This window comes from Danio rerio, chromosome 4 (assembly GCF_049306965.1).
Source record: "Danio rerio strain Tuebingen ecotype United States chromosome 4, GRCz12tu, whole genome shotgun sequence".
Classification (NCBI taxonomy): Eukaryota; Metazoa; Chordata; class Actinopteri; order Cypriniformes; family Danionidae; genus Danio; species Danio rerio.
The window spans coordinates 56,675,509-56,698,741 of record NC_133179.1 but is presented as its reverse complement, the minus strand read 5'-3'; the positions used below and the strand labels follow the sequence as shown (position 1 = coordinate 56,698,741).

The following is a 23,233-nucleotide window of genomic DNA, read 5'->3' as shown; positions in this document are numbered from 1 at the left end:
AGCAACTGGGCGGAAACATTCAGATTTGCTTTTACGCACATTCTCAATTGGCTCTTTGCTCACTGGATGATCCACGATACAAGGGCATGGATCTGTCAAATGTCATGACTTGACGTTGTACGAGGATTTGACGAAAAAAATGCCCTGCAAACCTTAAAAAGCAACACTATCCCAGGACAATTCTTTTGATCCCCTTTCAGTGCACTTGCATAAAAGCCCGCGTGATGCGGCACTTTGTCAGTGTTACTGTATCATTCGGACATGGGGGCAGAGAGTTAAAGATTTCAGCCTGAGCGCACTGCCGCAGGCTCGGTTTGTCAGAAGTGGGATTCGAACCCACGCCTCCAGGGGAGACTGCGACCTGAACGCAGCGCCTTAGACCGCTCGGCCATCCTGACATGCAAGCTTGGCAGGAGCTGTCTCCTGGGAGCCACACCGCAGTACATGGAATCTGGTGCTTCACAGCTTGCCCAGCTCCGTCTGTTCTCACTCATTGGCGCTGCAGGCAGCTAATCTGTGCTCGCCTCCTGGGGCTGCGCCTAGTTTCAATAGCCAACACTTGACAGCTGTCATTGCTTACGGCCACACCACCCTGAGGGGGCTATAGAGCAAACAGGAAGTGAGTTGGCAGCAGTAAGGAGAGAAAGGCTCTCCCCATTTTGTTTGTCTACCTTTTTGTTTATTGACCTTGAGTGTTTTTGTTTGTTTGTTTTCTTTTTGTCTTTAAAAACCACCTAACAGCAGCATTTTGCTGACTGAAGGGTGGTTATGTAGTGTGTTTTATTTTTAATCATGGACAGATTCCCCGGCAACGACATGGAAATGAAGGGACTTGCAAGAAAGGATAAAGAAAATGGGCTGGATAATAGACGAAGAGGTAAAGAAAATGGACTTGACAACAGACAAAGAGATAAATAAAATGAAGAGCCCGGCCAACGAAGAGGTGAGAAAGGTAAGGATAAGCAAGAGGTACAAAGAAGAGTATGCACAAAGGAAGCAACAGTAACTGTAGAAGTAGAAAATGTAAAAGATGCAAGAAGATTCGATATAACCAAAGCAGTCACGGAGCTGATTGGAGAAGGAAGAATGCTGGCGGTGAGACCCAAACAAACCAAGGGAGTATGAAGTAACAATGGAGACTGAAGATGACACCGAAATTTTAATAGACAATGGATTGACAATTAAAGGAGTGAAATCTGAAGTACGGAGGTTACAAAACAGAGACTATGTTGTTTCGTTCAAGCATCTGCCTGTTTACCTAGCAAATGAAGAAATTTTAAGCAAGCTAGAGAGATAGGGCAGTTTTCCCCATATCTAAAATTAAAAGAAGATTGTATCCTGGCACAAACATAGAAGATGGAACAAGGTTTGTAAAAAACAGATTTCCGGAAGAGATGGTCTCCTTACCATACAGTACCAAAATCGAGACGGCGGAAGCGCCACAGCACTTTAGAGTCATGCACACCAATCAGATCAAAACCTGTCGACTATGCATGAGCTCAGAAAATGTGATGAAGGAACGCCCAGAATTCAGGTGCTTCAAATGTGACGAAAGGGGACATTTCGCAAGGACCTGTACAGCTGTGTCGGGCCCGGATTGTAAATTGGCCCTAATACCTGCAGGGAGCTTGTCACGCTGAGTTGGCTTTGTCCGCTCGATTGACCAACGCGTACGCCTTGTTTTATCCTTGCAGGCCTAACTTCGCTGGTGAAAGCACTTGTGGGGTTTCTGTAGTGTAGTGGTCATCACGTTCGCCTAACACGCGAAAGGTCCTCGGTTCGAAACCGAGCAGAAACAGTGCTCTTCTTTTGGCGAGAAAATAATAGCATCCACTGCCGCACCAGCAATGATCGTCGACAGGCACCCATTCAAAAAGGGTTATCAGCTCGATTTGCCTGAAGGTTTCCGTAGTGTAGTGGTTATCACGTTCGCCTCACACGCGAAAGGTCCCCAGTTTGAAACTGGGCGGAAACAACCTCTGGCTTTTATGACAATTGTCAAATCAGGCTTCTGTTGAGTACTGACGTTCACTGAAAACATTCTTTCTGCAGAGCGGTGTGAGGCTAGAAGTTTGAATTCAGCTCAGTGTTTACCGCCCCTCGCGGTGTCGCAAACTTGCGTAGAATCTGATTTCTTTTAGCTTTGTGTTGTGCATGAGCAGGTGGCCAGTGCGTTTGCTGGCCCTTCACGGTGCAGACCGTACAAGACAGCTCTATAAAAAAAAAGACTATAAATACTTGAAGCAGCACTGGCCTATTGGTTTCCGTAGTGTAGTGTTTATCATGTTTGCATTACACGCTAAAGGTCTCCTGTTCGAAACTGGGCGGAAGCATACAATTAGCGGACACTTTTGTCCAAAGCGACATACAATAGTGGAGGTATTCAACAAGACGAGGCAATGCATACGAAAAAGGGCTATTTATTCCAAGTAATTTGTTTGTGCTCAGAGAATTTAGTGCTGGAGTAGGAGTTTCGTTTTCTTTAGAGAGAGGGATATTCACCGGGGTTCGGGTGTACTCTGAAGAGATGGGTGTTAGCTGTCGTTTGAAGGACACCAGTGTATCCGTAATCCGACTGGGAATGGGAAGGTGATTCCACCAGCGTAGAACATTGAATGAAAACATTGTGGAAAGTGACTTTCCGTCTCTCTGCGCTGGCACCACAAGACAGTGCTCTCACCCTAACCGGAGGCTCCTGTGGTTATCACGATGGCTTTACAAGCGGAGGGTCTCCTGTTAGCAACTGGGCGGAAACATTCAGATTTGCTTTTACGCACATTCTCAATTGGCTCTCTGCTCACTGGATGATCCACGATACAAGGGCATGGATCTGTCAAATGTCATGACTTGACGTTGTACGAGGATTTGACGAAAAAAATGCCCTGCAAACCTTAAAAAGCAACACTATCCCAGGACAATTCTTTTGATCCCCTTTCAGTGCACTTGCATAAAAGCCCGCGTGATGCGGCACTTTGTCAGTGTTACTGTATCATTCGGACATGGGGGCAGAGAGTTAAAGAATTCAGCCTGAGCGCACTGCCGCAGGCTCGGTTTGTCAGAAGTGGGATTCGAACCCACGCCTCCAGGGGAGACTGCGACCTGAACGCAGCGCCTTAGACCGCTCGGCCATCCTGACATGCAAGCTTGGCAGGAGCTGTCTCCTGGGAGCCACACCGCAGTACATGGAATCTGGTGCTTCACAGCTTGCCCAGCTCCGTCTGTTCTCACTCATTGGCGCTGCAGGCAGCTAATCTGTGCTCGCCTCCTGGGGCTGTGCCTAGTTTCAATAGCCAACACTTGACAGCTGTCATTGCTTACGGCCACACCACCCTGAGGGGGCTATAGAGCAAACAGGAAGTGAGTTGGCAGCAGTAAGGAGAGAAAGGCTCTCCCCATTTTGTTTGTCTACCTTTTTGTTTATTGACCTTGAGTGTTTTTGTTTGTTTGTTTTCTTTTTGTCTTTAAAAACCACCTAACAGCAGCATTTTGCTGACTGAAGGGTGGTTATGTAGTGTGTTTTATTTTTAATCATGGACAGATTCCCCGGCAACGACATGGAAATGAAGGGACTTGCAAGAAAGGATAAAGAAAATGGGCTGGATAATAGACGAAGAGGTAAAGAAAATGGACTTGACAACAGACAAAGAGATAAATAAAATGAAGAGCCCGGCCAACGAAGAGGTGAGAAAGGTAAGGATAAGCAAGAGGTACAAAGAAGAGTATGCACAAAGGAAGCAACAGTAACTGTAGAAGTAGAAAATGTAAAAGATGCAAGAAGATTCGATATAACCAAAGCAGTCACGGAGCTGATTGGAGAAGGAAGAATGCTGGCGGTGAGACCCAAACAAACCAAGGGAGTATGAAGTAACAATGGAGACTGAAGATGACACCGAAATTTTAATAGACAATGGATTGACAATTAAAGGAGTGAAATCTGAAGTACGGAGGTTACAAAACAGAGACTATGTTGTTTCGTTCAAGCATCTGCCTGTTTACCTAGCAAATGAAGAAATTTTAAGCAAGCTAGAGAGATAGGGCAGTTTTCCCCATATCTAAAATTAAAAGAAGATTGTATCCTGGCACAAACATAGAAGATGGAACAAGGTTTGTAAAAAACAGATTTCCGGAAGAGATGGTCTCCTTACCATACAGTACCAAAATCGAGACGGCGGAAGCGCCACAGCACTTTAGAGTCATGCACACCAATCAGATCAAAACCTGTCGACTATGCATGAGCTCAGAAAATGTGATGAAGGAACGCCCAGAATTCAGGTGCTTCAAATGTGACGAAAGGGGACATTTCGCAAGGACCTGTACAGCTGTGTCGGGCCCGGATTGTAAATTGGCCCTAATACCTGCAGGGAGCTTGTCACGCTGAGTTGGCTTTGTCCGCTCGATTGACCAACGCGTACGCCTTGTTTTATCCTTGCAGGCCTAACTTCGCTGGTGAAAGCACTTGTGGGGTTTCTGTAGTGTAGTGGTCATCACGTTCGCCTAACACGCGAAAGGTCCTCGGTTCGAAACCGAGCAGAAACAGTGCTCTTCTTTTGGCGAGAAAATAATAGCATCCACTGCCGCACCAGCAATGATCGTCGACAGGCACCCATTCAAAAAGGGTTATCAGCTCGATTTACCTGAAGGTTTCCGTAGTGTAGTGGTTATCACGTTCGCCTCACACGCGAAAGGTCCCCAGTTTGAAACTGGGCGGAAACAACCTCTGGCTTTTATGACAATTGTCAAATCAGGCTTCTGTTGAGTACTGACGTTCACTGAAAACATTCTTTCTGCAGAGCGGTGTGAGGCTAGAAGTTTGAATTCAGCTCAGTGTTTACCGCCCCTCGCGGTGTCGCAAACTTGCGTAGAATCTGATTTCTTTTAGCTTTGTGTTGTGCATGAGCAGGTGGCCAGTGCGTTTGCTGGCCCTTCACGGTGCAGACCGTACAAGACAGCTCTATAAAAAAAAAAGACTATAAATACTTGAAGCAGCACTGGCCTATTGGTTTCCGTAGTGTAGTGTTTATCATGTTTGCATTACACGCTAAAGGTCTCCTGTTCGAAACTGGGCGGAAGCATACAATTAGCGGACACTTTTGTCCAAAGCGACATACAATAGTGGAGGTATTCAACAAGACGAGGCAACGCATACGAAAAAGGGCTATTTATTCCAAGTAATTTGTTTGTGCTCAGAGAATTTAGTGCTGGAGTAGGAGTTTCGTTTTCTTTAGAGAGAGGGATATTCACCGGGGTTCGGGTGTACTCTGAAGAGATGGGTGTTAGCTGTCGTTTGAAGGACACCAGTGTATCCGTAATCCGACTGGGAATGGGAAGGTGATTCCACCAGCGTAGAACATTGAATGAAAACATTGTGGAAAGTGACTTTCCGTCTCTCTGCGCTGGCACCACAAGACAGTGCTCTCACCCTAACCGGAGGCTCCTGTGGTTATCACGATGGCTTTACAAGCGGAGGGTCTCCTGTTAGCAACTGGGCGGAAACATTCAGATTTGCTTTTACGCACATTCTCAATTGGCTCTCTGCTCACTGGATGATCCACGATACAAGGGCATGGATCTGTCAAATGTCATGACTTGACGTTGTACGAGGATTTGACGAAAAAAATGCCCTGCAAACCTTAAAAAGCAACACTATCCCAGGACAATTCTTTTGATCCCCTTTCAGTGCACTTGCATAAAAGCCTGTGTGATGCGGCACTTTGTCAGTGTTACTGTATCATTCGGACATGGGGGCAGAGAGTTAAAGAATTCAGCCTGAGCGCACTGCCGCAGGCTCGGTTTGTCAGAAGTGGGATTCGAACCCACGCCTCCAGGGGAGACTGCGACCTGAACGCAGCGCCTTAGACCGCTCGGCCATCCTGACATGCAAGCTTGGCAGGAGCTGTCTCCTGGGAGCCACACCGCAGTACATGGAATCTGGTGCTTCACAGCTTGCCCAGCTCCGTCTGTTCTCACTCATTGGCGCTGCAGGCAGCTAATCTGTGCTCGCCTCCTGGGGCTGCGCCTAGTTTCAATAGCCAACACTTGACAGCTGTCATTGCTTACGGCCACACCACCCTGAGGGGGCTATAGAGCAAACAGGAAGTGAGTTGGCAGCAGTAAGGAGAGAAAGGCTCTCCCCATTTTGTTTGTCTACCTTTTTGTTTATTGACCTTGAGTGTTTTTGTTTGTTTGTTTTCTTTTTGTCTTTAAAAACCACCTAACAGCAGCATTTTGCTGACTGAAGGGTGGTTATGTAGTGTGTTTTATTTTTAATCATGGACAGATTCCCCGGCAACGACATGGAAATGAAGGGACTTGCAAGAAAGGAAAAGAAAATGGGCTGGATAATAGACGAAGAGGTAAAGAAAATGGACTTGACAACAGACAAAGAGATAAATAAAATGAAGAGCCCGGCCAACGAAGAGGTGAGAAAGGTAAGGATAAGCAAGAGGTACAAAGAAGAGTATGCACAAAGGAAGCAACAGTAACTGTAGAAGTAGAAAATGTAAAAGATGCAAGAAGATTCGATATAACCAAAGCAGTCACGGAGCTGATTGGAGAAGGAAGAATGCTGGCGGTGAGACCCAAACAAACCAAGGGAGTATAAAGTAACAATGGAGACTGAAGATGACACCGAAATTTTAATAGACAATGGATTGACAATTAAAGGAGTGAAATCTGAAGTACGGAGGTTACAAAACAGAGACTATGTTGTTTCGTTCAAGCATCTGCCTGTTTACCTAGCAAATGAAGAAATTTTAAGCAAGCTAGAGAGATAGGGCAGTTTTCCCCATATCTAAAATTAAAAGAAGATTGTATCCTGGCACAAACATAGAAGATGGAACAAGGTTTGTAAAAAACAGATTTCCGGAAGAGATGGTCTCCTTACCATACAGTACCAAAATCGAGACGGCGGAAGCGCCACAGCACTTTAGAGTCATGCACACCAATCAGGTCAAAACCTGTCGACTATGCATGAGCTCAGAAAATGTGATGAAGGAACGCCCAGAATTCAGGTGCTTCAAATGTGACGAAAGGGGACATTTCGCAAGGACCTGTACAGCTGTGTCGGGCCCGGATTGTAAATTGGCCCTAATACCTGCAGGGAGCTTGTCACGCTGAGTTGGCTTTGTCCGCTCGATTGACCAACGCGTACGCCTTGTTTTATCCTTGCAGGCCTAACTTCGCTGGTGAAAGCACTTGTGGGGTTTCTGTAGTGTAGTGGTCATCACGTTCGCCTAACACGCGAAAGGTCCTCGGTTCGAAACCGAGCAGAAACAGTGCTCTTCTTTTGGCGAGAAAATAATAGCATCCACTGCCGCACCAGCAATGATCGTCGACAGGCACCCAATCAAAAAGGGTTATCAGCTCAATTTGCCTGAAGGTTTCCGTAGTGTAGTGGTTATCACATTCGCCTCACACGCGAAAGGTCCCCAGTTCGAAACTGGGCGGAAACAACCTCTGGCTTTTATGACAATTGTCAAATCAGGCTTCTGTTGAGTACTGACGTTCACTGAAAACATTCTTTTTGCAGAGCGGTGTGAGGCTAGAAGTTTGAATTCAGCTCAGTGTTTACCGCCCCTCGCGGTGTCGCAAACTTGCGTAGAATCTGATTTCTTTTAGCTTTGTGTTGTGCATGAGCAGGTGGCCAGTGCGTTTGCTGGCCCTTCACGGTGCAGACCGTACAAGACAGCTCTATAAAAAAAAGACTATAAATACTTGAAGCAGCACTGGCCTATTGGTTTCCGTAGTGTAGTGTTTATCATGTTTGCATTACACGCTAAAGGTCTCCTGTTCGAAACTGGGCGGAAGCATACAATTAGCGGACACTTTTGTCCAAAGCGACATACAATAGTGGAGGTATTCAACAAGACAAGGCAATGCATACGAAAAAGGGCTATTTATTCCAAGTAATTTGTTTGTGCTCAGAGAATTTAGTGCTGGAGTAGGAGTTTCGTTTTCTTTAGAGAGAGGGATATTCACCGGGGTTCGGGTGTACTCTGAAGAGATGGGTGTTAGCTGTCGTTTGAAGGACACCAGTGTATCCGTAATCCGACTGGGAATGGGAAAGTGATTCCACCAGCGTAGAACATTGAATGAAAACATTGTGGAAAGTGACTTTCCGTCTCTCTGCGCTGGCACCACAAGACAGTGCTCTCACCCTAACCGGAGGCTCCTGTGGTTATCACGATGGCTTTACAAGCGGAGGGTCTCCTGTTAGCAACTGGGCGGAAACATTCAGATTTGCTTTTACGCACATTCTCAATTGGCTCTCTGCTCACTGGATGATCCACGATACAAGGGCATGGATCTGTCAAATGTCATGACTTGACGTTGTACGAGGATTTGACGAAAAAAATGCCCTGCAAACCTTAAAAAGCAACACTATCCCAGGACAATTCTTTTGATCCCCTTTCAGTGCACTTGCATAAAAGCCCGCGTGATGCGGCACTTTGTCAGTGTTACTGTATCATTCGGACATGGGGGCAGAGAGTTAAAGAATTCAGCCTGAGCGCACTGCCGCAGGCTCGGTTTGTCAGAAGTGGGATTCGAACCCACACCTCCAGGGGAGACTGCGACCTGAACGCAGCGCCTTAGACCGCTCGGCCATCCTGACATGCAAGCTTGGCAGGAGCTGTCTCCTGGGAGCCACACCGCAGTACATGGAATCTGGTGCTTCACAGCTTGCCCAGCTCCGTCTGTTCTCACTCATTGGCGCTGCAGGCAGCTAATCTGTGCTCGCCTCCTGGGGCTGTGCCTAGTTTCAATAGCCAACACTTGACAGCTGTCATTGCTTACGGCCACACCACCCTGAGGGGGCTATAGAGCAAACAGGAAGTGAGTTGGCAGCAGTAAGGAGAGAAAGGCTCTCCCCATTTTGTTTGTCTACCTTTTTGTTTATTGACCTTGAGTGTTTTTGTTTGTTTGTTTTCTTTTTGTCTTTAAAAACCACCTAACAGCAGCATTTTGCTGACTGAAGGGTGGTTATGTAGTGTGTTTTATTTTTAATCATGGACAGATTCCCCGGCAACGACATGGAAATGAAGGGACTTGCAAGAAAGGATAAAGAAAATGGGCTGGATAATAGACGAAGAGGTAAAGAAAATGGACTTGACAACAGACAAAGAGATAAATAAAATGAAGAGCCCGGCCAACGAAGAGGTGAGAAAGGTAAGGATAAGCAAGAGGTACAAAGAAGAGTATGCACAAAGGAAGCAACAGTAACTGTAGAAGTAGAAAATGTAAAAGATGCAAGAAGATTCGATATAACCAAAGCAGTCACGGAGCTGATTGGAGAAGGAAGAATGCTGGCGGTGAGACCCAAACAAACCAAGGGAGTATGAAGTAACAATGGAGACTGAAGATGACACCGAAATTTTAATAGACAATGGATTGACAATTAAAGGAGTGAAATCTGAAGTACGGAGGTTACAAAACAGAGACTATGTTGTTTCGTTCAAGCATCTGCCTGTTTACCTAGCAAATGAAGAAATTTTAAGCAAGCTAGAGAGATAGGGCAGTTTTCCCCATATCTAAAATTAAAAGAAGATTGTATCCTGGCACAAACATAGAAGATGGAACAAGGTTTGTAAAAAACAGATTTCCGGAAGAGATGGTCTCCTTACCATACAGTACCAAAATCGAGACGGCGGAAGCGCCACAGCACTTTAGAGTCATGCACACCAATCAGATCAAAACCTGTCGACTATGCATGAGCTCAGAAAATGTGATGAAGGAACGCCCAGAATTCAGGTGCTTCAAATGTGACGAAAGGGGACATTTCGCAAGGACCTGTACAGCTGTGTCGGGCCCGGATTGTAAATTGGCCCTAATACCTGCAGGGAGCTTGTCACGCTGAGTTGGCTTTGTCCGCTCGATTGACCAACGCGTACGCCTTGTTTTATCCTTGCAGGCCTAACTTCGCTGGTGAAAGCACTTGTGGGGTTTCTGTAGTGTAGTGGTCATCACGTTCGCCTAACACGCGAAAGGTCCTCGGTTCGAAACCGAGCAGAAACAGTGCTCTTCTTTTGGCGAGAAAATAATAGCATCCACTGCCGCACCAGCAATGATCGTCGACAGGCACCCATTCAAAAAGGGTTATCAGCTCGATTTGCCTGAAGGTTTCCGTAGTGTAGTGGTTATCACGTTCGCCTTACACGCGAAAGGTCCCCAGTTTGAAACTGGGCGGAAACAACCTCTGGCTTTTATGACAATTGTCAAATCAGGCTTCTGTTGAGTACTGACGTTCACTGAAAACATTCTTTCTGCAGAGCGGTGTGAGGCTAGAAGTTTGAATTCAGCTCAGTGTTTACCGCCCCTCGCGGTGTCGCAAACTTGCGTAGAATCTGATTTCTTTTAGCTTTGTGTTGTGCATGAGCAGGTGGCCAGTGCGTTTGCTGGCCCTTCACGGTGCAGACCGTACAAGACAGCTCTATAAAAAAAAAGACTATAAATACTTGAAGCAGCACTGGCCTATTGGTTTCCGTAGTGTAGTGTTTATCATGTTTGCATTACACGCTAAAGGTCTCCTGTTCGAAACTGGGCGGAAGCATACAATTAGCGGACACTTTTGTCCAAAGCGACATACAATAGTGGAGGTATTCAACAAGACGAGGCAATGCATACGAAAAAGGGCTATTTATTCCAAGTAATTTGTTTGTGCTCAGAGAATTTAGTGCTGGAGTAGGAGTTTCGTTTTCTTTAGAGAGAGGGATATTCACCGGGGTTCGGGTGTACTCTGAAGAGATGGGTGTTAGCTGTCGTTTGAAGGACACCAGTGTATCCGTAATCCGAGTGGGAATGGGAAGGTGATTCCACCAGCGTAGAACATTGAATGAAAACATTGTGGAAAGTGACTTTCCGTCTCTCTGCGCTGGCACCACAAGACAGTGCTCTCACCCTAACCGGAGGCTCCTGTGGTTATCACGATGGCTTTACAAGCGGAGGGTCTCCTGTTAGCAACTGGGCAGAAACATTCAGATTTGCTTTTACGCACATTCTCAATTGGCTCTCTGCTCACTGGATGATCCACGATACAAGGGCATGGATCTGTCAAATGTCATGACTTGACGTTGTACGAGGATTTGACGAAAAAAATGCCCTGCAAACCTTAAAAAGCAACACCATCCCAGGACAATTCTTTTGATCCCCTTTCAGTGCACTTGCATTAAAGCCCACGTGATGCGGCACTTTGTCAGTGTTACTGTATCATTCGGACATGGGGGCAGAGAGTTGAAGAATTCAGCCTGAGCGCACTGCCACAGGCTCGGTTTGTCAGAAGTGGGATTCGAACCCACGCCTCCAGGGGAGACTGCGACCTGAACGCAGCGCCTTAGACCGCTCGGCCATCCTGACATGCAAGCTTGGCAGGAGCTGTCTCCTGGGAGCCACACCGCAGTACCGTGACATGGAATCTGGTGCTTCACAGCTTGCCCAGCTCCGGCTGTCCAGCTCATTGGCGCTGCAGGCAGCTAATCTGTGCTCGCCTCCTGGGGCTGCGCCTAGTTTCAATAGCCAACACTTGACAGCTGTCATTGCTTACGGCCACACCACCCTGAGGGGGCTATAGAGCAAACAGGAAGTGAGTTGGCAGCAGTAAGGAGAGAAAGGCTCTCCCCATTTTGTTTGTCTACCTTTTTGTTTATTGACCTTGAGTGTTTTTGTTTGTTTGTTTTCTTTTTGTCTTTAAAAACCACCTAACAGCAGCATTTTGCTGACTGAAGGGTGGTTATGTAGGCCCCGTTTACACTAATGCGTTTTAGTTTGAAAACGCATAAGTTTTGCTACGGTTACGCCATCCGTCCACACTACGCCGGAGTTCTCGAGCGCCGAAAACGGAGCGTTTCGAAAACACTGGAGAGGCCGTTTTCATTCTAAAACGCTGCTGCTCCGTCTCAGTGTGGATGGGGAAAGACGGAGACATCTGAAAACGGAGGCGGGGCTGCAGACATTCGCCTCTCTGATTGGGGCTTTTCCTCAATATTAAGTAGCCCACACACAGTTCAGTCCTGATACTTCTCCGTGTAAGTTCAGACTTCGCAAGTTTGATCAAGGCTGCATCTCTTCTTCTCAGTTTGATATGGAAAACATACCGAGGACACGCGTCAATCTTCACAGGGAACAGTGTACTTTATAACTTCATTCACATCACCTTGGCTACGTTGTTTCACTTTCTCAACAATAAAATGTAAACATGATATAAGGAACTGCCTATTTTTATTTTAATATTAACAACTAAACAGACAGCAGAAATGTTGAAGCGTCGTGCTGCATGAGCGTCATCTTCACTGTGTGCATATTTATAACAAAACGGAGCCGATAACAACTGCCTCCTTTCAATTTCAGTTAAAATACGAAACATACCCTCTCTTTTGCTGAATATCAGTTTTAATAATCGATAATGGCCATTATAAAAGTATAACATACAATAAGTTTATACATTATAGGAAATAAAGGCAAGCGATCAGTCAATATACAGAATGTAGGCTACGTGCTTACATTAATCATTAACTTATCTTTGCGCTCAGCCAAAACACGTTACCTGAGAACAAGTAATAGATTCCAATGACCAAAGTCAGGGAATATGTCGTTAGATAAAGACAACAAGATGAATGAAATATCACTATTAATAAATATAGTGAGATTAGATCCAGCGGGAGATGCTTCATGAAAAGTCCGACTAGCAGAGCTCTCATCTGGGTAGATGGGCTCCAGCGATTGCCAAAGTGTGTGTGTGTGGTCACGTGATGTGCGTTTTCAGCGTTTTGGTGTGGACGGAGAGCAGTTCAGAAACGCTGGGTAAAACGCGAGTGTGGACGCGGATCGTTTTCATTCTAAAACGCCGTTTTAAAACTAAAACGCACTAGTGTAAACGGGGCCGTAGTGTGTTTTATTTTTAATCATGGACAGATTCCCCGGCAATGACATGGAAATGGAGGGACTTGCAAGAAAGGATAAAGAAAATTGGCTGGATTATAGACGAAGAGGTAAAGAAAATGGACTTGACAACAGACAAAGAGATAAATAAAATGAAGAGCCCGGCCAAAGAAGAGGTGAGAAAGGTATATATAAAAAAATTTCAATAATTTTATAAAATTTATAAAATTTATAAAATTTATAAAATTTTAATAAATTTGAAAGTTTCAATAGCCAACACTTGACAGCTGTCATTGCTTACGGCCACACCACCCTGAGGGGGCTATAGAGCAAACAGGAAGTGAGTTGGCAGCAGTAAGGAGAGAAAGGCTCTCCCCATTTTGTTTGTCTACCTTTTTGTTTATTGACCTTGAGTGTTTTTGTTTGTTTGTTTTCTTTTTGTCTTTAAAAACCACCTAACAGCAGCATTTTGCTGACTGAAGGGTGGTTATGTAGTGTGTTTTATTTTTAATCATGGACAGATTCCCCGGCAACGACATGGAAATGAAGGGACTTGCAAGAAAGGAAAAGAAAATGGGCTGGATAATAGACGAAGAGGTAAAGAAAATGGACTTGACAACAGACAAAGAGATAAATAAAATGAAGAGCCCGGCCAACGAAGAGGTGAGAAAGGTAAGGATAAGCAAGAGGTACAAAGAAGAGTATGCACAAAGGAAGCAACAGTAACTGTAGAAGTAGAAAATGTAAAAGATGCAAGAAGATTCGATATAACCAAAGCAGTCACGGAGCTGATTGGAGAAGGAAGAATGCTGGCGGTGAGACCCAAACAAACCAAGGGAGTATAAAGTAACAATGGAGACTGAAGATGACACCGAAATTTTAATAGACAATGGATTGACAATTAAAGGAGTGAAATCTGAAGTACGGAGGTTACAAAACAGAGACTATGTTGTTTCGTTCAAGCATCTGCCTGTTTACCTAGCAAATGAAGAAATTTTAAGCAAGCTAGAGAGATAGGGCAGTTTTCCCCATATCTAAAATTAAAAGAAGATTGTATCCTGGCACAAACATAGAAGATGGAACAAGGTTTGTAAAAAACAGATTTCCGGAAGAGATGGTCTCCTTACCATACAGTACCAAAATCGAGACGGCGGAAGCGCCACAGCACTTTAGAGTCATGCACACCAATCAGGTCAAAACCTGTCGACTATGCATGAGCTCAGAAAATGTGATGAAGGAACGCCCAGAATTCAGGTGCTTCAAATGTGACGAAAGGGGACATTTCGCAAGGACCTGTACAGCTGTGTCGGGCCCGGATTGTAAATTGGCCCTAATACCTGCAGGGAGCTTGTCACGCTGAGTTGGCTTTGTCCGCTCGATTGACCAACGCGTACGCCTTGTTTTATCCTTGCAGGCCTAACTTCGCTGGTGAAAGCACTTGTGGGGTTTCTGTAGTGTAGTGGTCATCACGTTCGCCTAACACGCGAAAGGTCCTCGGTTCGAAACCGAGCAGAAACAGTGCTCTTCTTTTGGCGAGAAAATAATAGCATCCACTGCCGCACCAGCAATGATCGTCGACAGGCACCCAATCAAAAAGGGTTATCAGCTCAATTTGCCTGAAGGTTTCCGTAGTGTAGTGGTTATCACATTCGCCTCACACGCGAAAGGTCCCCAGTTCGAAACTGGGCGGAAACAACCTCTGGCTTTTATGACAATTGTCAAATCAGGCTTCTGTTGAGTACTGACGTTCACTGAAAACATTCTTTTTGCAGAGCGGTGTGAGGCTAGAAGTTTGAATTCAGCTCAGTGTTTACCGCCCCTCGCGGTGTCGCAAACTTGCGTAGAATCTGATTTCTTTTAGCTTTGTGTTGTGCATGAGCAGGTGGCCAGTGCGTTTGCTGGCCCTTCACGGTGCAGACCGTACAAGACAGCTCTATAAAAAAAAGACTATAAATACTTGAAGCAGCACTGGCCTATTGGTTTCCGTAGTGTAGTGTTTATCATGTTTGCATTACACGCTAAAGGTCTCCTGTTCGAAACTGGGCGGAAGCATACAATTAGCGGACACTTTTGTCCAAAGCGACATACAATAGTGGAGGTATTCAACAAGACAAGGCAATGCATACGAAAAAGGGCTATTTATTCCAAGTAATTTGTTTGTGCTCAGAGAATTTAGTGCTGGAGTAGGAGTTTCGTTTTCTTTAGAGAGAGGGATATTCACCGGGGTTCGGGTGTACTCTGAAGAGATGGGTGTTAGCTGTCGTTTGAAGGACACCAGTGTATCCGTAATCCGACTGGGAATGGGAAAGTGATTCCACCAGCGTAGAACATTGAATGAAAACATTGTGGAAAGTGACTTTCCGTCTCTCTGCGCTGGCACCACAAGACAGTGCTCTCACCCTAACCGGAGGCTCCTGTGGTTATCACGATGGCTTTACAAGCGGAGGGTCTCCTGTTAGCAACTGGGCGGAAACATTCAGATTTGCTTTTACGCACATTCTCAATTGGCTCTCTGCTCACTGGATGATCCACGATACAAGGGCATGGATCTGTCAAATGTCATGACTTGACGTTGTACGAGGATTTGACGAAAAAAATGCCCTGCAAACCTTAAAAAGCAACACTATCCCAGGACAATTCTTTTGATCCCCTTTCAGTGCACTTGCATAAAAGCCCGCGTGATGCGGCACTTTGTCAGTGTTACTGTATCATTCGGACATGGGGGCAGAGAGTTAAAGAATTCAGCCTGAGCGCACTGCCGCAGGCTCGGTTTGTCAGAAGTGGGATTCGAACCCACGCCTCCAGGGGAGACTGCGACCTGAACGCAGCGCCTTAGACCGCTCGGCCATCCTGACATGCAAGCTTGGCAGGAGCTGTCTCCTGGGAGCCACACCGCAGTACATGGAATCTGGTGCTTCACAGCTTGCCCAGCTCCGTCTGTTCTCACTCATTGGCGCTGCAGGCAGCTAATCTGTGCTCGCCTCCTGGGGCTGCGCCTAGTTTCAATAGCCAACACTTGACAGCTGTCATTGCTTACGGCCACACCACCCTGAGGGGGCTATAGAGCAAACAGGAAGTGAGTTGGCAGCAGTAAGGAGAGAAAGGCTCTCCCCATTTTGTTTGTCTACCTTTTTGTTTATTGACCTTGAGTGTTTTTGTTTGTTTGTTTTCTTTTTGTCTTTAAAAACCACCTAACAGCAGCATTTTGCTGACTGAAGGGTGGTTATGTAGTGTGTTTTATTTTTAATCATGGACAGATTCCCCGGCAACGACATGGAAATGAAGGGACTTGCAAGAAAGGATAAAGAAAATGGGCTGGATAATAGACGAAGAGGTAAAGAAAATGGACTTGACAACAGACAAAGAGATAAATAAAATGAAGAGCCCGGCCAACGAAGAGGTGAGAAAGGTAAGGATAAGCAAGAGGTACAAAGAAGAGTATGCACAAAGGAAGCAACAGTAACTGTAGAAGTAGAAAATGTAAAAGATGCAAGAAGATTCGATATAACCAAAGCAGTCACGGAGCTGATTGGAGAAGGAAGAATGCTGGCGGTGAGACCCAAACAAACCAAGGGAGTATGAAGTAACAATGGAGACTGAAGATGACACCGAAATTTTAATAGACAATGGATTGACAATTAAAGGAGTGAAATCTGAAGTACGGAGGTTACAAAACAGAGACTATGTTGTTTCGTTCAAGCATCTGCCTGTTTACCTAGCAAATGAAGAAATTTTAAGCAAGCTAGAGAGATAGGGCAGTTTTCCCCATATCTAAAATTAAAAGAAGATTGTATCCTGGCACAAACATAGAAGATGGAACAAGGTTTGTAAAAAACAGATTTCCGGAAGAGATGGTCTCCTTACCATACAGTACCAAAATCGAGACGGCGGAAGCGCCACAGCACTTTAGAGTCATGCACACCAATCAGATCAAAACCTGTCGACTATGCATGAGCTCAGAAAATGTGATGAAGGAACGCCCAGAATTCAGGTGCTTCAAATGTGACGAAAGGGGACATTTCGCAAGGACCTGTACAGCTGTGTCGGGCCCGGATTGTAAATTGGCCCTAATACCTGCAGGGAGCTTGTCACGCTGAGTTGGCTTTGTCCGCTCGATTGACCAACGCGTACGCCTTGTTTTATCCTTGCAGGCCTAACTTCGCTGGTGAAAGCACTTGTGGGGTTTCTGTAGTGTAGTGGTCATCACGTTCGCCTAACACGCGAAAGGTCCTCGGTTCGAAACCGAGCAGAAACAGTGCTCTTCTTTTGGCGAGAAAATAATAGCATCCACTGCCGCACCAGCAATGATCGTCGACAGGCACCCATTCAAAAAGGGTTATCAGCTCGATTTGCCTGAAGGTTTCCGTAGTGTAGTGGTTATCACGTTCGCCTCACACGCGAAAGGTCCCCAGTTCGAAACTGGGCGGAAACAACCTCTGGCTTTTATGACAATTGTCAAATCAGGCTTCTGTTGAGTACTGACGTTCACTGAAAACATTCTTTCTGCAGAGCGGTGTGAGGCTAGAAGTTTGAATTCAGCTCAGTGTTTACCGCCCCTCGCGGTGTCGCAAACTTGCGTAGAATCTGATTTCTTTTAGCTTTGTGTTGTGCATGAGCAGGTGGCCAGTGCGTTTGCTGGCCCTTCACGGTGCAGACCGTACAAGACAGCTCTATAAAAAAAAAGACTATAAATACTTGAAGCAGCACTGGCCTATTGGTTTCCGTAGTGTAGTGTTTATCATGTTTGCATTACACGCTAAAGGTCTCCTGTTCGAAACTGGGCGGAAGCATACAATTAGCGGACACTTTTGTCCAAAGCGACATACAATAGTGGAGGTATTCAACAAGACGAGGCAACGCATACGAAAAAGGGCTATTTATTCCAAGTAATTTGTTTGTGCTCAGAGAATTTAGTGCTGGAGTAGGAGTTTCGTTTTCTTTAGAGAGAGGGATATTCACCGGGGTTCGGGTGTACTCTGAAGAGATGGGTGTTAGCTGTCGTTTGAAGGACACCAGTGTATCCGTAATCCGACTGGGAATGGGAAGGTGATTCCACCAGCGTAGAACATTGAATGAAAACATTGTGGAAAGTGACTTTCCGTCTCTCTGCGCTGGCACCACAAGACAGTGCTCTCACCCTAACCGGAGGCTCCTGTGGTTATCACGATGGCTTTACAAGCGGAGGGTCTCCTGTTAGCAACTGGGCGGAAACATTCAGATTTGCTTTTACGCACATTCTCAATTGGCTCTCTGCTCACTGGATGATCCACGATACAAGGGCATGGATCTGTCAAATGTCATGACTTGACGTTGTACGAGGATTTGACGAAAAAAATGCCCTGCAAACCTTAAAAAGCAACACTATCCCAGGACAATTCTTTTGATCCCCTTTCAGTGCACTTGCATAAAAGCCCGCGTGATGCGGCACTTTGTCAGTGTTACTGTATCATTCGGACATGGGGGCAGAGAGTTAAAGAATTCAGCCTGAGCGCACTGCCGCAGGCTCGGTTTGTCAGAAGTGGGATTCGAACCCACGCCTCCAGGGGAGACTGCGACCTGAACGCAGCGCCTTAGACCGCTCGGCCATCCTGACATGCAAGCTTGGCAGGAGCTGTCTCCTGGGAGCCACACCGCAGTACATGGAATCTGGTGCTTCACAGCTTGCCCAGCTCCGTCTGTTCTCACTCATTGGCGCTGCAGGCAGCTAATCTGTGCTCGCCTCCTGGGGCTGCGCCTAGTTTCAATAGCCAACACTTGACAGCTGTCATTGCTTACGGCCACACCACCCTGAGGGGGCTATAGAGCAAACAGGAAGTGAGTTGGCAGCAGTAAGGAGAGAAAGGCTCTCCCCATTTTGTTTGTCTACCTTTTTGTTTATTGACCTTGAGTGTTTTTGTTTGTTTGTTTTCTTTTTGTCTTTAAAAACCACCTAACAGCAGCATTTTGCTGACTGAAGGGTGGTTATGTAGTGTGTTTTATTTTTAATCATGGACAGATTCCCCGGCAACGACATGGAAATGAAGGGACTTGCAAGAAAGGAAAAGAAAATGGGCTGGATAATAGACGAAGAGGTAAAGAAAATGGACTTGACAACAGACAAAGAGATAAATAAAATGAAGAGCCCGGCCAACGAAGAGGTGAGAAAGGTAAGGATAAGCAAGAGGTACAAAGAAGAGTATGCACAAAGGAAGCAACAGTAACTGTAGAAGTAGAAAATGTAAAAGATGCAAGAAGATTCGATATAACCAAAGCAGTCACGGAGCTGATTGGAGAAGGAAGAATGCTGGCGGTGAGACCCAAACAAACCAAGGGAGTATAAAGTAACAATGGAGACTGAAGATGACACCGAAATTTTAATAGACAATGGATTGACAATTAAAGGAGTGAAATCTGAAGTACGGAGGTTACAAAACAGAGACTATGTTGTTTCGTTCAAGCATCTGCCTGTTTACCTAGCAAATGAAGAAATTTTAAGCAAGCTAGAGAGATAGGGCAGTTTTCCCCATATCTAAAATTAAAAGAAGATTGTATCCTGGCACAAACATAGAAGATGGAACAAGGTTTGTAAAAAACAGATTTCCGGAAGAGATGGTCTCCTTACCATACAGTACCAAAATCGAGACGGCGGAAGCGCCACAGCACTTTAGAGTCATGCACACCAATCAGGTCAAAACCTGTCGACTATGCATGAGCTCAGAAAATGTGATGAAGGAACGCCCAGAATTCAGGTGCTTCAAATGTGACGAAAGGGGACATTTCGCAAGGACCTGTACAGCTGTGTCGGGCCCGGATTGTAAATTGGCCCTAATACCTGCAGGGAGCTTGTCACGCTGAGTTGGCTTTGTCCGCTCGATTGACCAACGCGTACGCCTTGTTTTATCCTTGCAGGCCTAACTTCGCTGGTGAAAGCACTTGTGGGGTTTCTGTAGTGTAGTGGTCATCACGTTCGCCTAACACGCGAAAGGTCCTCGGTTCGAAACCGAGCAGAAACAGTGCTCTTCTTTTGGCGAGAAAATAATAGCATCCACTGCCGCACCAGCAATGATCGTCGACAGGCACCCAATCAAAAAGGGTTATCAGCTCAATTTGCCTGAAGGTTTCCGTAGTGTAGTGGTTATCACATTCGCCTCACACGCGAAAGGTCCCCAGTTCGAAACTGGGCGGAAACAACCTCTGGCTTTTATGACAATTGTCAAATCAGGCTTCTGTTGAGTACTGACGTTCACTGAAAACATTCTTTTTGCAGAGCGGTGTGAGGCTAGAAGTTTGAATTCAGCTCAGTGTTTACCGCCCCTCGCGGTGTCGCAAACTTGCGTAGAATCTGATTTCTTTTAGCTTTGTGTTGTGCATGAGCAGGTGGCCAGTGCGTTTGCTGGCCCTTCACGGTGCAGACCGTACAAGACAGCTCTATAAAAAAAAGACTATAAATACTTGAAGCAGCACTGGCCTATTGGTTTCCGTAGTGTAGTGTTTATCATGTTTGCATTACACGCTAAAGGTCTCCTGTTCGAAACTGGGCGGAAGCATACAATTAGCGGACACTTTTGTCCAAAGCGACATACAATAGTGGAGGTATTCAACAAGACAAGGCAATGCATACGAAAAAGGGCTATTTATTCCAAGTAATTTGTTTGTGCTCAGAGAATTTAGTGCTGGAGTAGGAGTTTCGTTTTCTTTAGAGAGAGGGATATTCACCGGGGTTCGGGTGTACTCTGAAGAGATGGGTGTTAGCTGTCGTTTGAAGGACACCAGTGTATCCGTAATCCGACTGGGAATGGGAAAGTGATTCCACCAGCGTAGAACATTGAATGAAAACATTGTGGAAAGTGACTTTCCGTCTCTCTGCGCTGGCACCACAAGACAGTGCTCTCACCCTAACCGGAGGCTCCTGTGGTTATCACGATGGCTTTACAAGCGGAGGGTCTCCTGTTAGCAACTGGGCGGAAACATTCAGATTTGCTTTTACGCACATTCTCAATTGGCTCTCTGCTCACTGGATGATCCACGATACAAGGGCATGGATCTGTCAAATGTCATGACTTGACGTTGTACGAGGATTTGACGAAAAAAATGCCCTGCAAACCTTAAAAAGCAACACTATCCCAGGACAATTCTTTTGATCCCCTTTCAGTGCACTTGCATAAAAGCCCGCGTGATGCGGCACTTTGTCAGTGTTACTGTATCATTCGGACATGGGGGCAGAGAGTTAAAGAATTCAGCCTGAGCGCACTGCCGCAGGCTCGGTTTGTCAGAAGTGGGATTCGAACCCACGCCTCCAGGGGAGACTGCGACCTGAACGCAGCGCCTTAGACCGCTCGGCCATCCTGACATGCAAGCTTGGCAGGAGCTGTCTCCTGGGAGCCACACCGCAGTACATGGAATCTGGTGCTTCACAGCTTGCCCAGCTCCGTCTGTTCTCACTCATTGGCGCTGCAGGCAGCTAATCTGTGCTCGCCTCCTGGGGCTGTGCCTAGTTTCAATAGCCAACACTTGACAGCTGTCATTGCTTACGGCCACACCACCCTGAGGGGGCTATAGAGCAAACAGGAAGTGAGTTGGCAGCAGTAAGGAGAGAAAGGCTCTCCCCATTTTGTTTGTCTACCTTTTTGTTTATTGACCTTGAGTGTTTTTGTTTGTTTTCTTTTTGTCTTTAAAAACCACCTAACAGCAGCATTTTGCTGACTAAAGGGTGGTTATGTAGTGTGTTTTATTTTTAATCATGGACAGATTCCCCGGCAACGACATGGAAATGAAGGGACTTGCAAGAAAGGATAAAGAAAATGGGCTGGATAATAGACGAAGAGGTAAAGAAAATGGACTTGACAACAGACAAAGAGATAAATAAAATGAAGAGCCCGGCCAACGAAGAGGTGAGAAAGGTAAGGATAAGCAAGAGGTACAAAGAAGAGTATGCACAAAGGAAGCAACAGTAACTGTAGAAGTAGAAAATGTAAAAGATGCAAGAAGATTCGATATAACCAAAGCAGTCACGGAGCTGATTGGAGAAGGAAGAATGCTGGCGGTGAGACCCAAACAAACCAAGGGAGTATGAAGTAACAATGGAGACTGAAGATGACACCGAAATTTTAATAGACAATGGATTGACAATTAAAGGAGTGAAATCTGAAGTACGGAGGTTACAAAACAGAGACTATGTTGTTTCGTTCAAGCATCTGCCTGTTTACCTAGCAAATGAAGAAATTTTAAGCAAGCTAGAGAGATAGGGCAGTTTTCCCCATATCTAAAATTAAAAGAAGATTGTATCCTGGCACAAACATAGAAGATGGAACAAGGTTTGTAAAAAACAGATTTCCGGAAGAGATGGTCTCCTTACCATACAGTACCAAAATCGAGACGGCGGAAGCGCCACAGCACTTTAGAGTCATGCACACCAATCAGATCAAAACCTGTCGACTATGCATGAGCTCAGAAAATGTGATGAAGGAACGCCCAGAATTCAGGTGCTTCAAATGTGACGAAAGGGGACATTTCGCAAGGACCTGTACAGCTGTGTCGGGCCCGGATTGTAAATTGGCCCTAATACCTGCAGGGAGCTTGTCACGCTGAGTTGGCTTTGTCCGCTCGATTGACCAACGCGTACGCCTTGTTTTATCCTTGCAGGCCTAACTTCGCTGGTGAAAGCACTTGTGGGGTTTCTGTAGTGTAGTGGTCATCACGTTCGCCTAACACGCGAAAGGTCCTCGGTTCGAAACCGAGCAGAAACAGTGCTCTTCTTTTGGCGAGAAAATAATAGCATCCACTGCCGCACCAGCAATGATCGTCGACAGGCACCCATTCAAAAAGGGTTATCAGCTCGATTTGCCTGAAGGTTTCCGTAGTGTAGTGGTTATCACGTTCGCCTCACACGCGAAAGGTCCCCAGTTCGAAACTGGGCGGAAACAACCTCTGGCTTTTATGACAATTGTCAAATCAGGCTTCTGTTGAGTACTGACGTTCACTGAAAACATTCTTTCTGCAGAGCGGTGTGAGGCTAGAAGTTTGAATTCAGCTCAGTGTTTACCGCCCCTCGCGGTGTCGCAAACTTGCGTAGAATCTGATTTCTTTTAGCTTTGTGTTGTGCATGAGCAGGTGGCCAGTGCGTTTGCTGGCCCTTCACGGTGCAGACCGTACAAGACAGCTCTATAAAAAAAAAGACTATAAATACTTGAAGCAGCACTGGCCTATTGGTTTCCGTAGTGTAGTGTTTATCATGTTTGCATTACACGCTAAAGGTCTCCTGTTCGAAACTGGGCGGAAGCATACAATTAGCGGACACTTTTGTCCAAAGCGACATACAATAGTGGAGGTATTCAACAAGACGAGGCAACGCATACGAAAAAGGGCTATTTATTCCAAGTAATTT

General features: G+C 45.8%; 1 protein-coding gene and 24 non-coding genes across 26 annotated transcripts in view; 16 read left to right on the top strand and 9 right to left on the bottom strand.

Annotated features, from left to right (window-relative positions):
• LOC137491103 (uncharacterized) overlaps nucleotides 1–23,233 on the bottom strand; it is a 1,183,352-nt gene that overhangs the window by 651,057 nt on the left and 509,062 nt on the right. The window lies entirely within an intron of this gene.
• On the bottom strand, nucleotides 316–398 carry trnal-cag (transfer RNA leucine (anticodon CAG)). The gene has a single exon. It is a non-coding gene; the product is annotated as a tRNA-Leu (tRNA).
• trnav-aac (transfer RNA valine (anticodon AAC)) lies at nucleotides 1,726–1,798 on the top strand. Its single transcript has one exon. It is a non-coding gene; the product is annotated as a tRNA-Val (tRNA).
• On the top strand, nucleotides 1,903–1,975 carry trnav-cac (transfer RNA valine (anticodon CAC)). Its single transcript has one exon. It is a non-coding gene; the product is annotated as a tRNA-Val (tRNA).
• Nucleotides 3,054–3,136, bottom strand: trnal-cag (transfer RNA leucine (anticodon CAG)). Its single transcript has one exon. It is a non-coding gene; the product is annotated as a tRNA-Leu (tRNA).
• Nucleotides 4,464–4,536, top strand: trnav-aac (transfer RNA valine (anticodon AAC)). Its single transcript has one exon. It is a non-coding gene; the product is annotated as a tRNA-Val (tRNA).
• trnav-cac (transfer RNA valine (anticodon CAC)) lies at nucleotides 4,641–4,713 on the top strand. The gene has a single exon. It is a non-coding gene; the product is annotated as a tRNA-Val (tRNA).
• On the bottom strand, nucleotides 5,793–5,875 carry trnal-cag (transfer RNA leucine (anticodon CAG)). The gene has a single exon. It is a non-coding gene; the product is annotated as a tRNA-Leu (tRNA).
• Nucleotides 7,202–7,274, top strand: trnav-aac (transfer RNA valine (anticodon AAC)). The gene has a single exon. It is a non-coding gene; the product is annotated as a tRNA-Val (tRNA).
• On the top strand, nucleotides 7,379–7,451 carry trnav-cac (transfer RNA valine (anticodon CAC)). The gene has a single exon. It is a non-coding gene; the product is annotated as a tRNA-Val (tRNA).
• On the bottom strand, nucleotides 8,529–8,611 carry trnal-cag (transfer RNA leucine (anticodon CAG)). The gene has a single exon. It is a non-coding gene; the product is annotated as a tRNA-Leu (tRNA).
• trnav-aac (transfer RNA valine (anticodon AAC)) lies at nucleotides 9,939–10,011 on the top strand. The gene has a single exon. It is a non-coding gene; the product is annotated as a tRNA-Val (tRNA).
• Nucleotides 10,116–10,188, top strand: trnav-uac (transfer RNA valine (anticodon UAC)). The gene has a single exon. It is a non-coding gene; the product is annotated as a tRNA-Val (tRNA).
• trnal-cag (transfer RNA leucine (anticodon CAG)) lies at nucleotides 11,267–11,349 on the bottom strand. Its single transcript has one exon. It is a non-coding gene; the product is annotated as a tRNA-Leu (tRNA).
• On the top strand, nucleotides 14,316–14,388 carry trnav-aac (transfer RNA valine (anticodon AAC)). Its single transcript has one exon. It is a non-coding gene; the product is annotated as a tRNA-Val (tRNA).
• Nucleotides 14,493–14,565, top strand: trnav-cac (transfer RNA valine (anticodon CAC)). The gene has a single exon. It is a non-coding gene; the product is annotated as a tRNA-Val (tRNA).
• Nucleotides 15,643–15,725, bottom strand: trnal-cag (transfer RNA leucine (anticodon CAG)). Its single transcript has one exon. It is a non-coding gene; the product is annotated as a tRNA-Leu (tRNA).
• On the top strand, nucleotides 17,053–17,125 carry trnav-aac (transfer RNA valine (anticodon AAC)). Its single transcript has one exon. It is a non-coding gene; the product is annotated as a tRNA-Val (tRNA).
• trnav-cac (transfer RNA valine (anticodon CAC)) lies at nucleotides 17,230–17,302 on the top strand. The gene has a single exon. It is a non-coding gene; the product is annotated as a tRNA-Val (tRNA).
• trnal-cag (transfer RNA leucine (anticodon CAG)) lies at nucleotides 18,381–18,463 on the bottom strand. Its single transcript has one exon. It is a non-coding gene; the product is annotated as a tRNA-Leu (tRNA).
• trnav-aac (transfer RNA valine (anticodon AAC)) lies at nucleotides 19,790–19,862 on the top strand. The gene has a single exon. It is a non-coding gene; the product is annotated as a tRNA-Val (tRNA).
• Nucleotides 19,967–20,039, top strand: trnav-cac (transfer RNA valine (anticodon CAC)). Its single transcript has one exon. It is a non-coding gene; the product is annotated as a tRNA-Val (tRNA).
• trnal-cag (transfer RNA leucine (anticodon CAG)) lies at nucleotides 21,117–21,199 on the bottom strand. The gene has a single exon. It is a non-coding gene; the product is annotated as a tRNA-Leu (tRNA).
• On the top strand, nucleotides 22,523–22,595 carry trnav-aac (transfer RNA valine (anticodon AAC)). Its single transcript has one exon. It is a non-coding gene; the product is annotated as a tRNA-Val (tRNA).
• On the top strand, nucleotides 22,700–22,772 carry trnav-cac (transfer RNA valine (anticodon CAC)). Its single transcript has one exon. It is a non-coding gene; the product is annotated as a tRNA-Val (tRNA).